Source organism: Choloepus didactylus, chromosome 17 (assembly GCF_015220235.1).
Source record: "Choloepus didactylus isolate mChoDid1 chromosome 17, mChoDid1.pri, whole genome shotgun sequence".
Classification (NCBI taxonomy): domain Eukaryota; kingdom Metazoa; phylum Chordata; class Mammalia; order Pilosa; family Megalonychidae; genus Choloepus; species Choloepus didactylus.
In genome coordinates this window covers 16,875,806-16,896,940 of record NC_051323.1, presented here as the reverse complement: position 1 = coordinate 16,896,940, position 21,135 = coordinate 16,875,806, and the positions used below count along the sequence as shown (strand labels likewise).

General features: G+C 41.0%; 1 long non-coding RNA gene across 1 annotated transcript; it reads right to left on the bottom strand.

Annotated features, from left to right (window-relative positions):
- Positions 1-4,984: 4,984 nt before the first annotated feature.
- On the bottom strand, positions 4,985-20,270 carry LOC119512447. Its single transcript, XR_005212381.1, has 3 exons — positions 19,554-20,270; positions 5,843-5,993; positions 4,985-5,041 (listed from the first exon to the last, which is right to left on the bottom strand). It is a non-coding gene; the product is annotated as an uncharacterized LOC119512447 (long non-coding RNA).
- Positions 20,271-21,135: the final 865 nt, after the last annotated feature.

Genomic DNA, 21,135 nt, shown 5'->3' with positions numbered 1-21,135 from the left:
TAAGAACACAACACACCAAAACCTATGGGGTGCAGCAAAAGCGGTACTGAGGGGGAAATTTATAGCACTAAACGCATACATCAAAAAGGAACAAAGAGCTAAACACAAAGAACTAATGGAGCAAACCAATCCTAAACCAAGAAGAAAAGAAAGAACAAGGATTAAAGCACAAATAAATGACACAGAAAACAAAAAAACAACAGAGAGAATAAATAACAACAAAAGTTGGCTCTTTGAGAAGATCAACAAGATTGACAGGCCCCTAGGTAGACTGACAAAATCAAAAAGAGAGAAGACCCAGATAAACAAAATAATGACTGAGAAAGGTGACATTACTGCGGATCCCAAAGAAATGTAAAAGTTATAAGAGGATACTATCAACAACTCTATGCCAACAAACTGGATAATGTAGAGGAAATGGGCAATTTCCTGGAAACATATGAACAACCTAGACTGACCAGAGAAGAAACAGAAGACCTCAACCAAACAATCACAAGCAAAGAGAGCCAATCAGTCATCAAAAAATTTCCCACAAATAAATGCCCAGGGCCAGATGGCTTCACAGGAGAATTCTACCAAACTTTCCGAAAAGAACTGACACCAGTCTTACTTAAACTCTTCCAAAACATCGAAGGAAATGCAACACTACCTAACACATTTTATGAAGCTAACATCAATCTAGTACCAAAACCAGGCAAAGACACCACAAAAAAGGAAAACTATAGGGCAATCTCCCTAATGAATATAGAAGCAAAAATTCTCAACAAAACTTGCAAATCGAATCCAAAGACAACTTAAAAAAATCATACACCATGACCAAATGGGGTTCATTCCAGGCATGCAAGGATCGTTCAACACAAGAAAATCAGTCAATGTATTACAACACATTAACAAATCAGAAGAGAGAAATCAAATGATCATCTCAATAGATGCTGAAAAAGCATTCGACAAAATCCAACACCCCTTTCTGATAAAAACACTTTGAAAGGTAGGAATTGAAGGAAACTTCCTCAATATGATAAAGACGATCCATGAAAAACCCACAGCCAGCACAGTACTCAATGGTGAGAGACTGAAAGCCTTCCCTCTAAGATCAGGAACAAGGCAAGAACGCCCGCTGTCACCACTGTTATTCAATATTGTGCTAGAAGTGGTAGCCAGGGCAATCCAGCAAGAACAAAGAAACAAAAGGCATCCAGATCAGAAAGGAAGAAGTAAACTGTCATTGTTTGCAGATGATATGATCTTCTACCTGGAAAACCCTGAGAAATTGATGATACTAGCTACTGGAGGTAATAAACAAATTTAGCAAAGTAGCGGGATACAACATTAATGCACATAAGTCATTAATGTTTCTATATGCTAGAAATGAACAAAGTGACGAGACACTCAAGAAAAAGATACCATTTTTCATATCAACTAAAAAAATCAGGTACTTAGGAATAAACTTAACCAAAGATGTAAAAGACCTATACACCAGAGTGAGCTAAACAAATACTCAGAGATGCAGAAGAAGAGGAGTGTTGGGTACAAGCACAAGGTAAGAACTGATGCTTTGTAATAAAGGCATATTCAAGCTTATAAACATTATAGTGTTTACAACTGATTTTCTCTCTATGGGGCAAGGCACCAGGTGTTGGGCTTCCCCACTTCAGTGGTTGCTGACGTGCTCACAGATATTGGGGACTGGCGATTTGATGGGCTGAGCCCTCTATCACGGTACTTGCCCTTGAGAAGACTGTTACTGCAAAGGAGACGCTAGGCCTACTTATGACTGTGCCTTAGTGTCTCCTCCTGAATGCCTCTTTGTTGCTCAGAGGTGGCCCTCTCTCTCTAGCTAAGCCAACTTGACAGGTGAAATCACTGCCCTCCCCACTACGTGGGATCTGACACCCAGGGGTGTAAATCTCCTTGGCAATGTGGAATATGACTCCCAGGGAGGAATCTAGACCCAGCATCGTGGGATGGAAAACATCTTCTTGATCAAAAGGGGGATGTGAAAGGAAATGAAATAAGCTTCAGCGGCAGAGAGATTCCAAAGGAGCCAAGAGATCACTCTGGTGGGCACTCTTACGCACAATATAGATAACTTGCATTAGCTTCTAATGAATTGGAATAGCTAGCGGTAAATACCTGAAACTATCAAACTACAACCCAGAACCCCTGAATCTTGAAGACAGGTGTATACAAATGTAGCTTATGGGAGGGGGGTGACAATGTGATTGGGAAAGCCATATGGAACAGACTCCCCTTTGTCCAGTGTATGGATGGAAGAGTAGAAAAAAGGGGGCCAAAAAAAAAAGGCATCCAGTGTTCTTTTTCACTGTTTTTTTTTTTTCACTTTAATTTTTAGTCTTATTATTTTTGTGTGTGTGGTAATGAAAATGTTCAAATATTAATTCTGGTGATGAACGCACAACTATCTAATGGTATTGTGAACAACTGATTGTACGCTTTCTATGACTGCATGGTATGCATGGTATGTGGCAAAAAAAAAAAAAAAAAAAAAGAAGGGAGGGAAAGTTGGAAGGTGGATTAGGGAAAAGAAAATAAGAACAGAGGCAATAGTAAGAGACTTTGTCCAGAAATACGAAGGCCAAAGGGAAAGAAATTGTATGGACTTACGAAAAGAAGCAAGGGTGCGGGAAATGGCAGACATTAAGAAGCAGGGTCTTAGGTTAGGGGTAAAAGAAGAAAATTTGGATAAAGTGGAAGACGACAGAAGATGACTCGGAGCTGACCATACAAATACAAAAAGCCTCTCATGGAGGCTGGTCTCATTGTCTCGTTGTCTACCATATGATTGTTTTAGAAAAGACAGCATTCAAGACACATCTCCAAAAATTTGGGTTACCCCAGACTTGCATTACTTTAGCTGCAGAAGATGAATCCACAGAACATAACTTGTCCACCTATCAAGTTCTCCAGTTACGCAGGATATCAGGAATATCAGATGTTCACTTTGGGTTGGGGTTTTCCAGCTTGCTGTTTCTGTTCCACATAATGTCAAGCAAGAATGCTAACCCACTTGCAGCAGAGGCCAAAAACTAAGCTATTCTCTTAGGAGATTCCTCTCTAAACAGGACTTGTTCCTGGTTTCTACACCCTCTTAACCATTATCTTGAGACCCTCCAGCTCCTGGGCTTGTTTACTTTCTAATAGGCCCAGTCTGCATTCCCGGTGGTCTTGTTTGCAATCATGCAATCCCCTCTTTGATACGCTTCTCAGTCTTAACATATGACATGTTTGTCAGTAAACTCTGTTAAGTTAAACATGACAAAAGAGAGCTATTTTGGGGATTGTGTTCAACAGGAAGAGATGCTCCTGCTCTCCACCCCCAAAATTATGTTTCTGCCTCTACTTCCACAAAAGCAGCATTCACCTGCTGGATTTGTTCACTGCTGTATCCCTAACACTTAGAACAGAACATAGTATACAAAAGATGCTGAATAATTACAAACCATGTTAGTAATTGAATGCATTGGATTTTGTCCCATGCTGCTTCCTATCAGGCCCCACCTCTGCTGTACAGCCTCCCTCCAGTGCATCAGTTTCTATATGTCCAACCCTCAACCAATGTTCACATTCTGAAGGGAAAGAGTCAGTAGAGACAGAGTTTTAAAGACATGGTAGAGTGCCCTGTACACCTGTCTTAAAAATCTTTATTTGGCATAGAATAATGCCCAAACTTCTCAACATGGCAGTTTTAGAACACTTTATAACCTGCTATCAATCTGTCTTTCCAACTGAACTGTAAATCCATCATGATCCTAACTATGATTTACAAAGTCCTATAGGATCCACACCCTTCCCCCCACCTCCATATTCCCTGATCCCTTCTCCTACTGCTCTGACCCTCACTCACTCACTCCACTCCAGCCACATGGCCTCCTTACTATTCCTCAAACAAGCTGAGCACAGTCAACCTCCAGGGACTTTGCAACTACCGTAGCTCGGCCTTAGAACACTCTTCCCCCAGATACCCAATGGCTTGCTTCCTCACTTCCTGTAAGGCTCTGCTGAAATGACATCTGAATAGAGAGGCTTTCTCTGACCACCCATCGCATTCCCTAGCCCCATTATCCTGCTTTTCTTCTCTAGAGCACTTATCACCATCAAACGTTCCATATAGTCACTGTTTATTTATTCTCCTTCCCCTCAACCGCTAAAAGGGTCAGGACTTGTTTCCATTTCCAGTTCCTAGAATAGTGCCTTCCACATAGAAGGTGTTAAATAAGTATCTGCTGAAAATAAACATGAGAATTCCAAACCCCTTCTCACTACCCTCTCATCAGACCTGAGGCCACCCTCTCCGCGGCATCCATTCAACTCCTGTGCCTTTTGTAGAACCCACTCCCAATACCCGGGCTGCCCCTGCCTCATTCTGGCAAAGTCTTCTTCCCCTTCAGCCCCAATCAAATGCTGTCCTCTCACTGAGGGCTTCCCCAGTCTCTCTTCTACATTCCCACTGCAATGAATTTATTCTTTTATCATAATTAACCTACTGTCTTAACTGTGAATTTCTAAGGAACAAAGACTACTAGTCACTTTCGGATCTGCCTGCCCTAACAATAAACCTAAAAGGTTATCAGTAAGTGTTCTAGTTTGCTAATGCTGCCAGAACGCAAAACACCAGAAATGGATCAGTTTGTATAAAGGGGGTTTATCTGGTTACAAAGTTACAGTCGTAAGGCCATAAAGTGTTCAAGGTAAATCATCAAAAATCGGGTACCTTCACTGGAGGATGGCCAATGGCATCTGGAAAACATCTGTCAGCGGGGAAGGCATGTGGCTGTCGTCTGCTCCAAAGTTCTCGTTTCAAAATGGCTTCCTCCCAGGATGTTCCTCTCTAGGCTCAGCTTCTCTCCAGAATGTCACTCTCAGTTTCTCTTGGGGCATTTGTCCTCTCTTAGCTTCTCCAGAGCAAAAGTCTGCTTTCAAAGGCGTCTCCAAAATGTCTCTGTAAACTGCAGTTCCTCTCTCAGCTCCTGTAGATTCTTCAAAGTGTCCCTCTTGGCTGTAGCAAACGTGCTCCTTCTGTCTGAGATTATATAGTGCTCTAGTAAACTAATCAAGGCCCATGCTGCATGGGCAGGGCCACACCTCCATGCAAATTATCCAGTCACAGTCATCACCCACAGTTGGGTGGGTCGCATCTCCATGGAAACACTCAAAGAATTACAGTCTAATCAACACTGATACATCTGCCCACACAAGATTCCATCAAAGATAATGGCGTTTGGGGGGATGTAATACATTCAAACTGGCACAGTAAGTGTTTAACTGAATCAATCTATTTTCTGAGTCTCTACCAGCTCCAGGGAGTGGACAGCGTACTAACCTTCTCTTCATCAGTGAGCATTGTACCTGTGCGAAGGGCTGATAGCAGGGATAACCCAAACTGGCCATAAGCAAAGTCCTAAGACTGCTGTAGTAGGGAGCACTAAAAGACACAACTAAGACTGCACAACTCAGGCAGAAGACCAAGAAAGGATTCAGACTACCTAACTGACTACACTTGGTATAATATGTGAACAATTAAGACTCAGAAATCTGTTCTCATGTACTCGTAATAAGCTTCTAGTCTCCCAGAATACATGGGACACTGTCTAAGAACTTCATACAAAGGAACCTGGAAGCAGTTAAGTAGACTGGCAGCCACTCCCTAACATCATAAGAGGTGGCATTTCTGTGAGTATAGTTAACACAAATAAGATAATTTACCTCCTCTACAGAGGAGGTGGTTATCACAGGCAAAGCCCTAGTGTATTACTTAGGGTTCTCTAGGGAAACGATCAACAAGAGATATCTACGAATATAAGATTTTATAAAAGCGTCTTACCCAACTGTGGCTATGCACGAGTGCAAATTCCATAGGGCAGGCAGCAAACTGGCAAGTCCAATGAAGGTGTTCGATGAACTCCTCAGGAAGTGAACTGGCAACTCCAACGCAGATGTTCGATGAACTCCTCAGGAAACACCTCACTGGCTAACTGAAGAGGAAGAAGTGAAGGTCATCTATCTGTCTCGCTTAAAAATCTTCAACAGATTGGATTAAATCCAGCTGACTGAATTCTCGCACTATAGAAGACATGCCGGAGGCGGGGCAAGATGGCAGACTGGTGAGCTGTATGTTTTAGTTACTCCTCAGGAAAGTAGGTAAAAAGCCAGGAACTGCGTGGACTGGACACCACAGAGCAATCTGTCTTTGGGCATACTTCATACAACACTCATGAAAACGTGGAACTGCTGAGATCAGCGAAATCTGTAAGTTTTTGCGGCCAGGGGACCCGCGCCCCTCCCTGCCAGGCTCAGTCCCGGGGGAGGAGGGGCTGTCAGGTCCAGGAAGGAGAAGGGAGAATTGCAGTGGCTGCTCTTACCGGAAACTCATTCTACTGATTCAAACTCCAACCATAGATAGACTGAGGCCAGACACCAGAGACTCTGAGAGCAGCCAGCCCAGCAGAGAGGAGACAGGCATAGAAAAAAAACAACACGAAAAACTCCAAAATAAAAGCAGAGGATTTTTGGAGTTCTGGTGAACACAGAAAGGGGAAGGGCGGAGATCAGGCCTTGAGGCGCATATGCAAATCCCGAAGCAAGGCTGATCTCTCTGCCCTGGGCACTTTTCCTTAATGGCCCTGGTTGCTTTGTCTATTAGCATTTCAATAACCCATTAGATCTCTGAGGAGGGCCGTTTTTATTTATTTATTTTTTTTTTTTTTAAATCCTTTTTGCTTTTTCTAAAACAATTACTCTAAGAAGCTCAATACAGAAAGCTTCAAAGAATTGAAATTTGGGCACGTCAAGTCAAGAGCAGAACTAAGAGAGCTCTGAGACAAAAGGCAATAATCCAGTGGCTGAGAAAATTCACTAAACAACACAACTTCCCAAGAAAAGGGGGGTGTCCGCTCACAGCCACCATCCTGGTGGACAGGAAACACTCCTGCCCATCGCCAGCCCCATAGCCCAGAGCTGCCCCAGACAACCCAGTGTGACGGAAGTGCTTCAAATAACAGGCACACACCACAAAACTGGGCGTGGACATTAGCCTTCCCTGCAACCTCAGCTGAATGTCCCAGAGCTGGGAAGGGGGAGCAGTGTGAATTAACAGAGCCCCATTCAGCCATCATTTGAGCAGACTGGGAGCCTCCCAACACAGCCCAGCAGCCCAGAACTGCCCTGGGGGGACGGCACTCACCTGCGACATAGCACAGTCATCCCTCAACAGAGGACCCGGGGTGCACAGCCTGGAAGAGGGGCCCACTTGCAAGTCTCAGGAGCCATACGCCAATACCAAAGACTTGTGGGTCAGTGGCAGAGACAAACTGTGGCAGGACTGAACTGAAGGATTAGACTATTGCAGTAGCTTTAAAACTCTAGGATCATCAGGGAGATTTGATTGTTAGGGCCACCCCCCCCTCCCCGACTGCCCAGAAACACGCCCCACATACAGGGCAGGCAACACCAACTACACACGCAAGCTTGGGACACCAATTGGGCCCCACAAGACTCACTCCCCCACTCACCAAAAAGGCTAAGCAGGGGAGATCTGGCTTGTGGAGAACAGGTGGCTCGTGGACGCCACCTGCTGGTTAGTTAGAGAAAGTGTACTCCACGAAGCTGTAGATCTGATAAATTAGAGATAAGGACTTCAACTGGTCTACAAACCCTAAAAGAACCCTATCAAGGTCAGCAAATGCCACGAGGCCAAAAACAACAGAAAATTATAAAGCATATGAAAAAACCAGACGATATGGATAACCCAAGCCCAAGCACCCAAATCAAAAGACCAGAAGAGACACACCTAGAGCAGCTACTCAAAGAACTAAAGATGAACAATGAGACCCTAGTACGGGATATGAAGGAAATCAAGAAGACCCTAGAAGAGCATAAAGAAGACATTGCAAGACTAAATAAAAAAATGGATGATCTTATGGAAATTAAAGAAAACTGTTGACCAAATTAAAAAGATTCTGGACACTCATAGTACAAGACTAGAGGAAGTTGAACAACGAATCAGTGACCTGGAAGATGACAGAATGGAAAATGAAAACATAAAAGAAAGAATGGGGAAAAAAAATTGAAAAACTCGAAATGGACCTCAGGGATATGATAGATAATATGAAACGTCCGAATATAAGACTCATTGGTGTCCCAGAAGGGGAAGAAAAGGGTAAAGGTCTAGGAAGAGTATTCAAAGAAATTGTTGGGGAAAACTTCCCAAATCTTCTAAACAACATAAATACACAAATCATAAATGCTCAGCGAACTCCAAATAGAATAAATCCAAAAAAACCCACTCCGAGACATATACTGATCACACTGTCAAACATAGAAGAGAAGGAGCAAGTTCTGAAAGCAGCAAGAGAAAAGCAATTCACCACATACAAAGGAAACAGCATAAGACTAAGTAGTGACTACTCAGCAGCCACCATGGAGGCGAGAAGGCAGTGGCACGATATATTTAAAATTCTGAGTGAGAGGAATTTCCATCCAAGAATACTTTATCCAGCAAAGCTCTCCTTCAAATTTGAGGGAGAGCTTAAATTTTTCACAGACAAAGAAATGCTGAGAGAATTTGCTAACAAGAGACCTGCCCTACTGGAGATACTAAAGGGAGCCCTACAGACAGAGAAACAAAGACAGGACAGAGAGACTTGGAGAAAGGTTCAGTACTAAAGAGATTCGGTATGGGTACAATAAAGGATATTAATAGAGAGAGGGAAAAATATGGCAAACATAATCCAAAGGATAAGATGGCCGATTCAAGAAATGCCTTCACGGTTTTAACGTTGAATGTAAATGGATTAAACTCCCCAATTAAAAGATATAGATTCGCAGAATGGATCAAAAAAAATGAACCATCAATATGTTGCATACAAGAGACTCATCTTAGACACAGGGACACAAAGAAACTGAAAGTGAAAGGATGGAAAAAAATATTTCATGCAAGCTACAGCCAAAAGAAAGCAGGTGTAGCAATATTAATCTCAGATAAAATAGACTTCAAATGCAGGGATGTTTTGAGAGACAAAGAAGGCCACTACATACTAATAAAAGGGGCAATTCAGCAAGAAGAAATAACAATCGTAAATGTCTATGCACCCAATCAAGGTGCCACAAATACATGAGAGAAACATTGGCAAAACTAAAGGAAGCAATTGATGTTTCCACAATAATTGTGGGAGACTTCAACACATCACTCTCTCCTATAGATAGATCAACCAGACAGAAGACCAATAAGGAAATTGAAAACCTAAACAATCTGATAAATGAATTAGATTTAACAGACATCTACAGGACATTACATCCCAAATCACCAGGATACACATACTTTTCTAGTGCTCACGGAACTTTCTCCAGAATAGATCATATGCTGGGACATAAAACAAGCCTCAATAAATTTAAAAAGATTGAAATTATTCAAAGCACATTCTCTGACCACAATGGAATACAATTAGAAGTCAATAACCATCAGAGACTTAGTAAATTCACAAATACCTGGAGGTTAAACAACACACTCCTAAACAATCAGTGGGTTAAAGAAGAAATAGCAAGAGAAATTGCTAAATATATAGAGACGAATGAAAATGAGAACACAACATACCAAACCTATGGGATGCAGCAAAAGCAGTGCTAAGGGGGAAATTTATAGCACTAAACGCATATATTAAAAAGGAAGAAAGAGCCAAAATCAAAGAACTAATGGATCAACTGAAGAAGCTAGAAAATGAACAGCAAACCAATCCTAAACCAAGTACAAGAAAAGAAATAACAAGGATTAAAGCAGAAATAAATGACATAGAGAACAAAAAAACAATAGAAAGGATAAATATCACCAAAAGTTGGTTCTTTGAGAAGATCAACAAGATTGACAAGCCCCTAGCTAGACTGACAAAATCAAAAAGAGAGAAGACCCATATAAACAAAATAATGAATGAAAAAGGTGACATAACTGCAGATCCTGAAGAAATTAAAAAAATTATAAGAGGATATTATGAACAACTGTATGGCAACAAACTGGATAATGTAGAAGAAATGGACAATTTCCTGGAAACATATGAACAACCTAGACTGACCAGAGAAGAAATAGAAGACCTCAACCAACCCATCACAAGCAAAGAGATCCAATCAGTCATCAAAAATCTTCCCACAAATAAATGCCCAGGGCCAGATGGCTTCACAGGGGAATTCTACCAAACTTTCCAGAAAGAACTGACACCAATCTTACTCAAACTCTTTCAAAACATTGAAAAAAATGGAACACTACCTAATTCATTTTATGAAGCTAACATCAATCTATACCAAAACCAGGCAAAGATGCTACAAAAAAGGAAAACTACCGGCCAATCTCCCTAATGAATATAGATGCAAAAATCCTCAACAAAATACTTGCAAATCGAATCCAAAGACACATTAAAAAAATCATACACCATGACCAAGTGGGGTTCATTCCAGGCATGCAAGGATGGTTCAACATAAGAAAAACAATCAATGTATTACAACACATTAAAAACTCGAAAGGGAAAAATCAATTGATCATCTCAATAGATGCTGAAAAAGCATTTGACAAAATCCAACATCCCTTTTTGATAAAACACTTCAAAAGGTAGGAATTGAAGGAAACTTCCTCAACATGATAAAGAGCATATATGAAAAACCCACAGCCAGCATAGTACTCAATGGTGAGAGACTGAAAGCCTTCCCTCTAAGATCAGGAACAAGACAAGGATGCCCGCTGTCACCACTGTTATTCAACATTGTGCTGGAAGTGCTAGCCAGGGCAATCCGGCAAGACAAAGAAATAAAAGGCATCCAAATTGGAAAAGAAGAAGTAAAACTGTCATTGTTTGCAGATGACATGATCTTATATCTAGAAAACCCTGAGAAATCAACGATACAGCTACTAGAGCTAATAAACAAATTTAGCAAAGTAGCGGGATACAAGATTAATGCACATAAGTCAGTAATGTTTCTATATGCTAGAAATGAACAAACTGAAGAGACACTCAAGAAAAAGATACCATTTTCAATAGCAACTAAAAAATCAAGTACCTAGGAATCAACTTAACCAAAGATGTAAAAGACCTATACAAAGAAAACTACATAACTCTACTAAAAGAAATAGAAGGGGACCTAAAAGATGGAAAAATATTCCATGTTCATGGATAGGAAGGCTAAATGTCATTAAGATGTCAATTCTACCCAAACTCATCTACAGATTCAATGCAATCCCAATCAAAATTCCAACAACCTACTTTGCAGACTTGGAAAGCTAGTTATCAAATTTATTTGGAAGGGAAGATGCCCTCGAATTGCTAAAGACACTTTAAAAAAGAAAAAACGAAGTGGGAGGACTTACACTCCCTGACCTTTGAAGCTTATTATAAAGCCACAGTTGCCCAAAACAGCATGGTACTGGCACAAAGATAGACATATAGATCAATGGAATCGAATTGAGAATTCAGAGATAGACCCTCAGATCTATGGCCGACTGATCTTTGATAAGGCCCCCAAAGTCACCGAACTGAGCCATAATGGTCTTTTCAACAAATGGGGCTGGGAGAGTTGGATATCCATATCCAAAAGAATGAAAGAGGACCCCTACCTCACCCCCTACACAAAAATTAACTCAAAATGGACCAAAGATCTCTAAAAAAGAAAGTACCATAAAACTCCTAGAAGATAATGTAGGAAAACATCTTCAAGACCTTGTATTAGGAGGCCACTTCCTAGACTTTACACCCAAAGCACAAGCAACAAAAGAAAAAATAGATAAATGGGAACTCCTCAAGCTTAGAAGTTTCTGCACCTCAAAGGAATTTCTCAAAAAGGTAAAGAGGCAGCCAACTCAATGGGAAAACATTTTTGGAAACCATGTATCTGACAAAAGACTGATATCTTGCATATATAAAGAAATCCTACAACTCAATGACAATAGTACAGACAGCCCAATTATAAAATGGGCAAAAGATATGAAAAGACAGTTCTCTGAAGAGGAAATACAAATGGCCAAGAAACACATGAAAAAATGTTCAGCTTCACTAGCTATTAGAGAGATGCAAATTAAGACCACAATGAGATACCATCTCACACCAATTAGAATGGCTGCCATTAAACAAACAGGAAACTACAAATGCTGAAGGGGATGTGGAGAAATTGGAACTCTTATTCATTGTTGGTGGGACTGTATAATGGTTCAGCCACTCTGGAAGTCAGTCTGGCAGTTCCTTAGAAAACTAGATATAGAGTTACCATTCGATCCAGCGATTGCATTTCCCGGTATATACCCGGAAGATCGGAAAGCAGTGACACGAACAGATATCTGCACGCCAATGTTCATAGCAGCATTATTCACAATTGCCAAGAGACGGAAACAACCCAAATGTCCTTCAACAGATGAGTGGATAAATAAAATGTGGCATATAAACACGATGGAATACTACGCGGCAGTAAGAAGGAACGATCTCGTGAAACATATGACAACATGGATGAACCTTGAAGACATAATGCTCAGAGAAATAAGCCAGGCACAAAAAGAGAAATATTATATGCTACCACTAATGTGAACTTTGAAAAATGTAAAACAAATGGTTTATAATGTAAAATGTAGGGGAACTAGCAATAGAGAGCAATTAAGGAAGGGGAAACAATAATCCAAGAAGAGATAAGCTATTTAACGTTCTGGGGATGCCCAGGAATGACTATGGTCTGTTCATTTCTGATGGATATAGTAGGAACAAGTTCACAGAAATGTTGGTATATTAGGTAACTTTCTTGGGGTAAAGTACGAACATGTTGGAAGTTAAGCAGTTATCTTAGGTTAGTTGTCTTTTTCTGACTCCCTTGTTAGGGTCTCTTTGAAATGTTCTTTTATTGTATGTTTGTTTTCTTTTTAACTTTTTTTTCATACAGTTGATTTAAAAAAGAAGGGAAAAGTAAAAAAAAAAAAAAAAAAAGAAAAACAAGGAAAAAAAGATGTAGTGCCCCCTTGAGGAGCCTGTGGAGAATGCAGGGGTATTCGCCTACCCCACCTCGGTGGTTGCTAACATGACCACAGACATAGGGGACTGGTGGTTTGATGGGTTGAGCCCTCTACCATAGGTTTTACCCTTGGGAAGACGGTTGCTGAAAAGGAGAGGCTAGGCCTCCCTATGGTTGTGCCTAAGAGCCTCCTCCCGAATGCCTCTTTGTTGCTCAGATGCGGCCCTCACTCTGTGGCTAAGCCAAGATGAAAGGTGAAATCACTGCCCTCCCCCCTACGTGGGATCGGACACCCAGGGGAGTGAATCTCCCTGGCAACGTGGAATATGACTCCCGGGGAGGAATGTATACCTGGCATCGTGGGACGGAGAACATCTTCTTGACCAAAAGGGGGATGTGAAAGGAAATGAAATAAGCTTCAGTGGCAGAGAGATTCCAAAAGGAGCCGAGAGGTCACTCTGGTGGGCACTCTTACGCACACTTTAGACAACCCTTTTTAGGTTCTAAAGAATTGGGGTAGCTGGTGGTGGATACCTGAAACTATCAAACTACAACCCAGAACCCACGAATCTCAAAGACAGTTGTATAAAAATGTAGATTATGAGGGGTGACAATGGGATTGGGAAAGCCATAAGGACCGCACTCCACTTTGTCTAGTTTACGTATGGATGAGTAGAAAAATAGGGGAAGGAAACAAACAGACAAAGGTACCCAGTGTTCTTTTTTACTTCAATTGCTCTTTTTCACTCTAATTATTATTCTTGTTATGTTTGTGTGTGTGCTAACGAAGGTGTCAGAGATTGATTTAGGTGATGAATGTACAACTATGTAATGGTACTGTGAACAATCGAAAGTATGATTTGTTTTGTATGACTGCATGGTATGTGAATATATCTCAATAAAATGAAGATAAAAAAATTAAAAATAAAGGAAGAAAAAAAAGGCAGAAGGTCATAAAATTCACAAACATATGGAGGCTAAACAACATCCTCTTAGAAAACCAGTGGGTAAAGGAAGAAATTACAAGAGAAATTAGTAAATACCTCGAGGCAAATGACAATGAAAACACAACTTATCAAAACTTATGGGATGCAGCAAAGGCGGTGCTGAGAGGGAAATTTATTGCCCTAAATGCCTATATTAAAAGAGAAGAGAGAGCAAAAATTGAAGAGTTAACTGCTCACCTGGAGGAATTAGAGAAAGAACAGCAAACTAACCCCAAAGCAAGCAGAAGGGAAGAAATAACAAAGAGTAGAGCAGAAATAAATGCAATTGAGAACAGGAAAACAATAGAGAGAATCAACAAAACTAGAAGTTGGTTCTTTGAGAAAATCAATAAAATCGATGGACCACTGGCTAGGCCAACAAAAAAAAAGAGAGCAGATGCAAATAAATGTAATCAGAAATGGGAAAGGAAATATAACTACCGACCCTGAAGAAATTAAGGAGATAATGAGAAGATACTATGAGCAAGTATATGCTAATAAACTAGACAACTGAGATGAAATGGACAACTTCTTAGAAAAGCATAAACAACCAACATTAACTCAAGAAGAAATAGATGACCTCAACAAACCAATCAGAAGTAAAGAGACTGAGTCAGTCATCAAAAAGCTCCCAAAAAGGAAAAGCCCAGGACCAGATGGTTTCACATGTGAATTCTACCAAGCATTCAAGAACAAATTAGTACCAATCCTGCTCAATCTCTTCAAAAAAAACTGAAGAAGAGAGAAAGCTACCTAACTCTTTCTATGAAGCCATCATCACCGTAATACCAAAACCAGGCAAAGATACTACAAAAGAAGAAAATTGTAGACCAATTTCTTTAATGAATATAGACGCAAAAATCCTCAACAAAATACTCGCAAATCGAATCCAGCAGCACATTAAAAGAATTATACACCACGACCAGGTGGGATTTATTCCAGGTATGCAAGGCTGGTTCAACACAAGAAAATCAATTAATGTAATACACCACATCAATAAATCAAAGCAGAAGAACCACATGATCATCTCGATTGATGCAGAAAAGGCATTTGACAAAATTCAACATCCTTTCCTGATGAAAACACTTCAAAGGATAGGAATAGAAGGGAACTTTTTCAATATGATAAAGGCAATATATGAAAAACCCACAGCTAACATCACACTCAATGGGGAGAGACTGAAAGCTTTTCCTCTAAGATCAGGAACAAGACAGGGATGCCCACTATCACCATTGCTATTCAACATTGTGCTGGAAGTTCTAGCTAGAGCAATTAGGCAAGAAAAAGAAATAAAAGGCACCCAAATTGGAGAGGAAGAAGTAAAACTTTCACTATTTGCAGATGACATGATTCTATATGTAGGAAATCCAGAAAAATCTACAGCAAAGCTACTAGAACTAGTCAATGAATACAGCAAAGTAGCAGGCTACAAGATCAACACGCAAAAATCTGTAGTGTTCCTATACACAAGTAATGTGCAACAAGAGGAGGAAATCAAGAAAAAAATCCCATTTACAATAGCAACCAAAAGAATCAAGTATTTAGGAATAAACTTAACCAAGGACACAAAAGACCTTTACATAGAAAACTATAAGAAACTGCTAAAAGAAATTGAACAAGACCTGAAAAAATGGAAGAACATACCATGTTCATGGATTGGAAGACTAAATATAGTTAAGATGGCAATTTTACCTAAACTGATTTACAGATTCAATGCAATACCAATTCAAATCCCAACAACTTACTTCACAGAAATACAAAAACCAATAACTAAATTTATTTGGAAGGGTAAGGTGCCCCGAATAGCCAAAAATGTCTTGAGAAAGAGGAGAGAAGTGGGAGGTCTCACACTACCTGACTTTGAAGCATATTACAAAGCTACAGTGCTCAAAACAGCATGGTACTGGCATAAGGACAGATATACTGATCAATGGAATCAATGAGTGCAGAAGTAGACCCTTATCTATGGACAACTGATCTTTGATAAGGCAGTGAAGCCGAAGCAACTGGGAAAGAGCAGCCTGTTCAATAAATGGTGTTTGGAGAACTGGATATCCATTTCCAAAAGAATGAAAGAGGATGTCCATCTCACACCTTATACCAAAATTAACTCAAAGTGGATCAAAGACCTAAACATTAGCACCAAGACCATAAAACTCTTAGGAGAAAATGTAGGGCAATATCTTAAAGATCTTGTGAAAGGAGGTGGTTTCTTTGACCTCACACCCAAGGCACGAGCAACCAAAGAACAAATAGACAAATGGGATCTCCTCAAAATTAAACACTTTTGTACATCAAAGGACTTTGTCAGAAAAGTCAAAGGCAACCTACACAATGGGAGATGATATTTGGAAACCACATATCAGATAAGGGTTTAATATCCCAATATATAAAGGAATCCTGCATCTCAATAACAGAAAGACAAACAATCCAATTAAAAAATGGGCAAAAGACATGCAGACATTTTTCTGAAGAGGAAATACAAATGGCTCAAAAGCATATGAAAAAATGCTCAACTTCACTGGCTATTAAGGAAATGCAAATCAAAACCACAATGAGATATCATCTCACACCTACCAGAATGGCCATTATCCAAAAAACAGAAAATGACAAGTGCTGGAGAGGATGTGGAGAAAGAGGACACTTATTCATTGTTGGTGGGAATGTAGAATGGTGCAACCACTCTGGAAGACAGTATGGAGGTTCCTCAGGAAGCTAAATATAGATTTGTCATATGACCCAGCTATTCCATTGCTGGGTATATACTCAGAGGAACTGAAACTTAAGACACAGACATTTGTAAACCAATGTTTATTGCAGCATTATTCACAATTGCCAAGAGATGGAAACAGCCCAAATGTCCATCAAAGGACGAGTGGATAAACAAACTGTGGTATATACACATGATGGAATATTATGCAGATGTAAGACAGAACAAAGACATGGATCATGTAATAATGTGGATGAACCTTGAGGACATTATGTTGAGTGAAGTTAGCCAGAAACAAAAGGACAGATTCTATATGGTCTCACTAATATGAACAGACATTAATGAACAAACTTTGGGAGTTAAAAGCTGACAACACAGGCGACCAGGAGATAGAAAGAGGGCAGAGATCAGCCATTTGATGCTGAAGGACTACAGAATGTTTAGGATTGATTGCATAGATCCAGAAATAGATAGCATAATACTGTGTGATGGTAGCACGGTATTGTAAGTACACTGAACGAAGATGTCTGTGAGTAAAGCTGAAAGAGGTGGGATAGGAGAATGTATGACACCAGAGGTAAAGATAGATGATAAAGACTGGGACTGTATAACGTGGCAGAAACTGGAGTGGCCAATGACTGTTACTAAATATACAAATATAAAAATGTTTTTGCATGTGGGAAAGCAAATGAATGTCAACCATGTAGAAATTTGAAAAAGGGATGGTATTCAGGAAAAAATAATCAAAGCAAACTGGAGTCTATGGTCAACAGTAACATTGTAATATACCTCCATTAAATGTAACAAAGGCAATACGCCAATGCTAAATGTATATGAGAAGGGGATATAGGGGAGTAATATGGGATTCTTGGTAGTGGTGTTATTTGCTGTCCTTAGTAGTATATTGTATTGTATGACATGTTATTTTTCTTTTTGTCATTTTCTCTTATTGCTAAAAAAAAACAACAATTTTTCTTGTAGTAATCAGTATGTTCAAGTGCTGATTGTGGTGATAAATGTACAACTTTATGATGATACCATGAACAACTGATTGTACACTGTGGATAAATGTATGGTATGCGAATATAACTCAATAAAATTGTAGGAAAATATATATATAGGAGTAAAAGTGTTGGAGAAAACATGGTGAGAGGGATGATGCCTCACCAATATGGACTAACTACAATGTGTAAACTCAGAATTGAATCTTAGAACATAGCCTAACGTGGACACAATAATTGTAATAGTCCCTAGATTGCAAGCTCTTACAGCAGTTAACTCTATCCCTGAATTGTAAGGCTTATCTCTAAACTTTGAGATGCTGATCCCCTAGCGTATAACCTGATTGGTCTCTGGAACAATGCATCTCTGAGACACCTGAAACTCAGAGCTAGAGCTCGGCAGATATGAATGTCAGTATTAGTGCATACAGCCACTGTCAAAAAAAAAAAAAAGCTGAAAAAGAGTCCAGACTTCAATTAGTGATATGAATGAAGCAGGTCGGTTAAGACCAGGGCAAGCCGACCAAAGGATAAAGGTGAAACTGACTGTGTTTTAAAACTTCAACTTCCATGTGAGACCAAGGGAAGAGATGTTTTTGGTACAGGATCTATATTTCTAAACAATTTAACTTGTATAGTGTGTTCAAATACCATAATTACATAGAACTTTGACTAGGAAGTGAGACCTGGTAGGTCTGTATAGGGTAATGTGAAATAGTGACACAGTCCAGAGTAATTTGGGCAGATAATAAAAAATATATTTACAGCCTCCCGCTCCGTAGTCCCGAGGATCTGGGGGAAGGTGCGGATGTGTTGGACATCCTCACCTGGACTGGTGTTGATGTTGTCACAAACATTGAGACTGGCGGTTTGATGTGCTAAGCCCTCGAGCATGGGACTTGCCCTTATGAAGCTCATTACCACAAAGGAGAGTCTACAGTTGTATGTAATGGTGCCTAAGAGTCTCCCCCCGAGTACCTCTTTGTTGCTCAGATGTGGCCCTCTCTCTCTCTAACTGAGCCATCTCGACAGGTGAACTCGCTGCCCTCCCCCCTGTGTGGGACCCGACTCCCAGGGGTGTAAATCTCCCTGGCAATGCAGAGTATGACTCCCGGGGATGAATGTGGACCCGGCATCGTGGGACTGAGAGTATCTTCTTGACCAAAAGGGGGATGCAAAATGAGACCAAATAGTTTCAGTGGCTGAGAGATTCCAAATGGAGTCGAGAGGTCACTCTGGTGGACATTCTTATGCACTATATAGATAACACCTCTTAGGCTTTAATGTATTGGAATAGCTAGAAGTAAATACCTGAAACTACCAAACTCCAACCCAGCAGTCTGGACTCCTGAAGACAATTATATAATAATGTAGATTACAAGGGGTGACAGTGTGATTGTGAAGACCTTGTGGATCACACCCCCTGTATCTAGTGTATGGATGAGTGGAGGAATGGGGATAAAAACTAAAGGACAAATGGGGTGGGATGGGGGGATGATTTGGGTGTTTTTTTTTCACTTTTATTTTTTATTCTTGTTCTGGTTCTTTCTGATGTAAGGAAAATGTTCAGAAAATAGATTGTGGTGATGAACACATAACTATGTTACCATACTGTGGACAGTGGATTGTACATCATGGATGATTGTATGGTGTGTGAATGTATTTCAATAAAACTGAATTTAATTAAAAAAAAAAAAGATTTCTTGGGCTCTTGGGTGAAGAATGGATTGGAAGGAAACAGGAATGGACATATGGACACTATTAGGACCCAACTGCAATGGGTTAGATGAGACCTGTAGCAGGGTGGTGATGAGCACATGGAGAAAAGCTGACAGACTCAAAAGACATTCAGGAGAGAAATGAAGTTACTGAGGTATGAGATGGAGAGGAAGGTCTCGGGAGTAAAAGAAATTCACCGCACATCTGAGCAAACTCTCAAAGCTCTTAGAAGAGAATTCTCAGGAAATAGCTGAGCGCCCTTTGCGAGTCCCGGAAATAAGCGAAACCGACTTTCGCTGTCAGATCTGGAGGCGGCACTGTTGGGTTATTTCACACAAACTTAGTTTTCATTACTCACATTTCCTGTGTCAAAATAACCTGAGGAAATGTGGAGGCTCCATCTACTTAAGGGCCGTCTGCAGCACTGCCATTCCCATCTTAAAGCAGTTCCTCCGAATTCCATCCAAGGAGCAATGGCCAGAGGCTCGCTTTTAAAAAGATGGGGAGAAACCAAGGAACACCACAGACACCATGGGGGAAGGAGTGAGGGGGCCAATGCCTCCGAGGAAGGCGCAGACGCCGCAAGCACGCGCGGCGGCGAGTGAGGCGGCGACCGCAGGACCAGGAGCTGCGGGAGCGGAGCGCCGAGCCCACCGGCCGCGGTAGATTACCTTTCGGAAATGTGGTTTGCGCCCTTCCCTTTGGCTGAGAAACCTCCAGAAAAGACGTGTCGCTGCCTACAGCCGCGGCGGGCACGATGCCAGTGGCTCACGTGGTCCCGGAGCTGCCTCCCACCCAACGCCAACACTGCTAAAGCGGCCAGGCCCTCGCCCGCCGAGAGAACCAGCTCCTGCACCGGAAGCGTCTGGGCACCAACCCACGCAGCGCCCAGGATCCCGGCTCCTGCGCGTGCGCCCTCGTGCGGCCCGATGGCGTCAGCATGTCGGCTTCCTGAGGCGCTTGATTAGTAAAGGGGACCAGGTGGCCGCAGTTCTGGCTTGAGCTGGCGGCCGTTTGTACAGGGTGACGGGTTGGATTATTCGAAGTGTAACGGGCACCCTGCTGGCAGCAGTCAGGCAGCGAATAATCCAAATATTGGTCCTTGGTTGGCGTTAGGCATTGCAGATATCTTCTCCTAATCTGCTAAATTTGTTCATAGTGTCCTTTGATGGCTAGAAATCTTTTCTTTGGGTGCCACACAACTCACTGATTTTATTTTGTGCTTTTAATCTTCCTCACCACTCGCGGTATCTTCTCTTGATTTTACATATAGTTTTAGCTTTTACGTTAATGGGTTAATATAAAGCCCTTATGGAGTGCACCTTTCTATATAGAGTTAGGTAGGGTCCCTTGTAATTTTCTTCATGTCATCGGTGAGCTAGTCTGTCCTTTCCCACTGGTCTGTGGCTCCTTTCCTGACAAATAGGAAGCTCCCAAGGGTCTGAATCCGAGCCCTTCCTCCAGTGCCCTTGCTCTGCTGTTTGTTCTTGGGTCAGTAGCATCCTGCCCCTGTCGCCAGGGCTTTGTAGGATATCTCAGCATCCATCAGGGCAAGGTTCCCCTCTTTTCAAACTCGACTTTACTCTTCATGGCCCTTTATTTCTTCATGTAAATTTTAGAATAAGTTTATCGACTCTGAGAAATCTATCTTAAATTTTGATTAGCAGTGCATTGATTTACCAATTTGGGGGATAGAATTGTCCTTTCATGTATTTACAAGAGCATAGAGTGC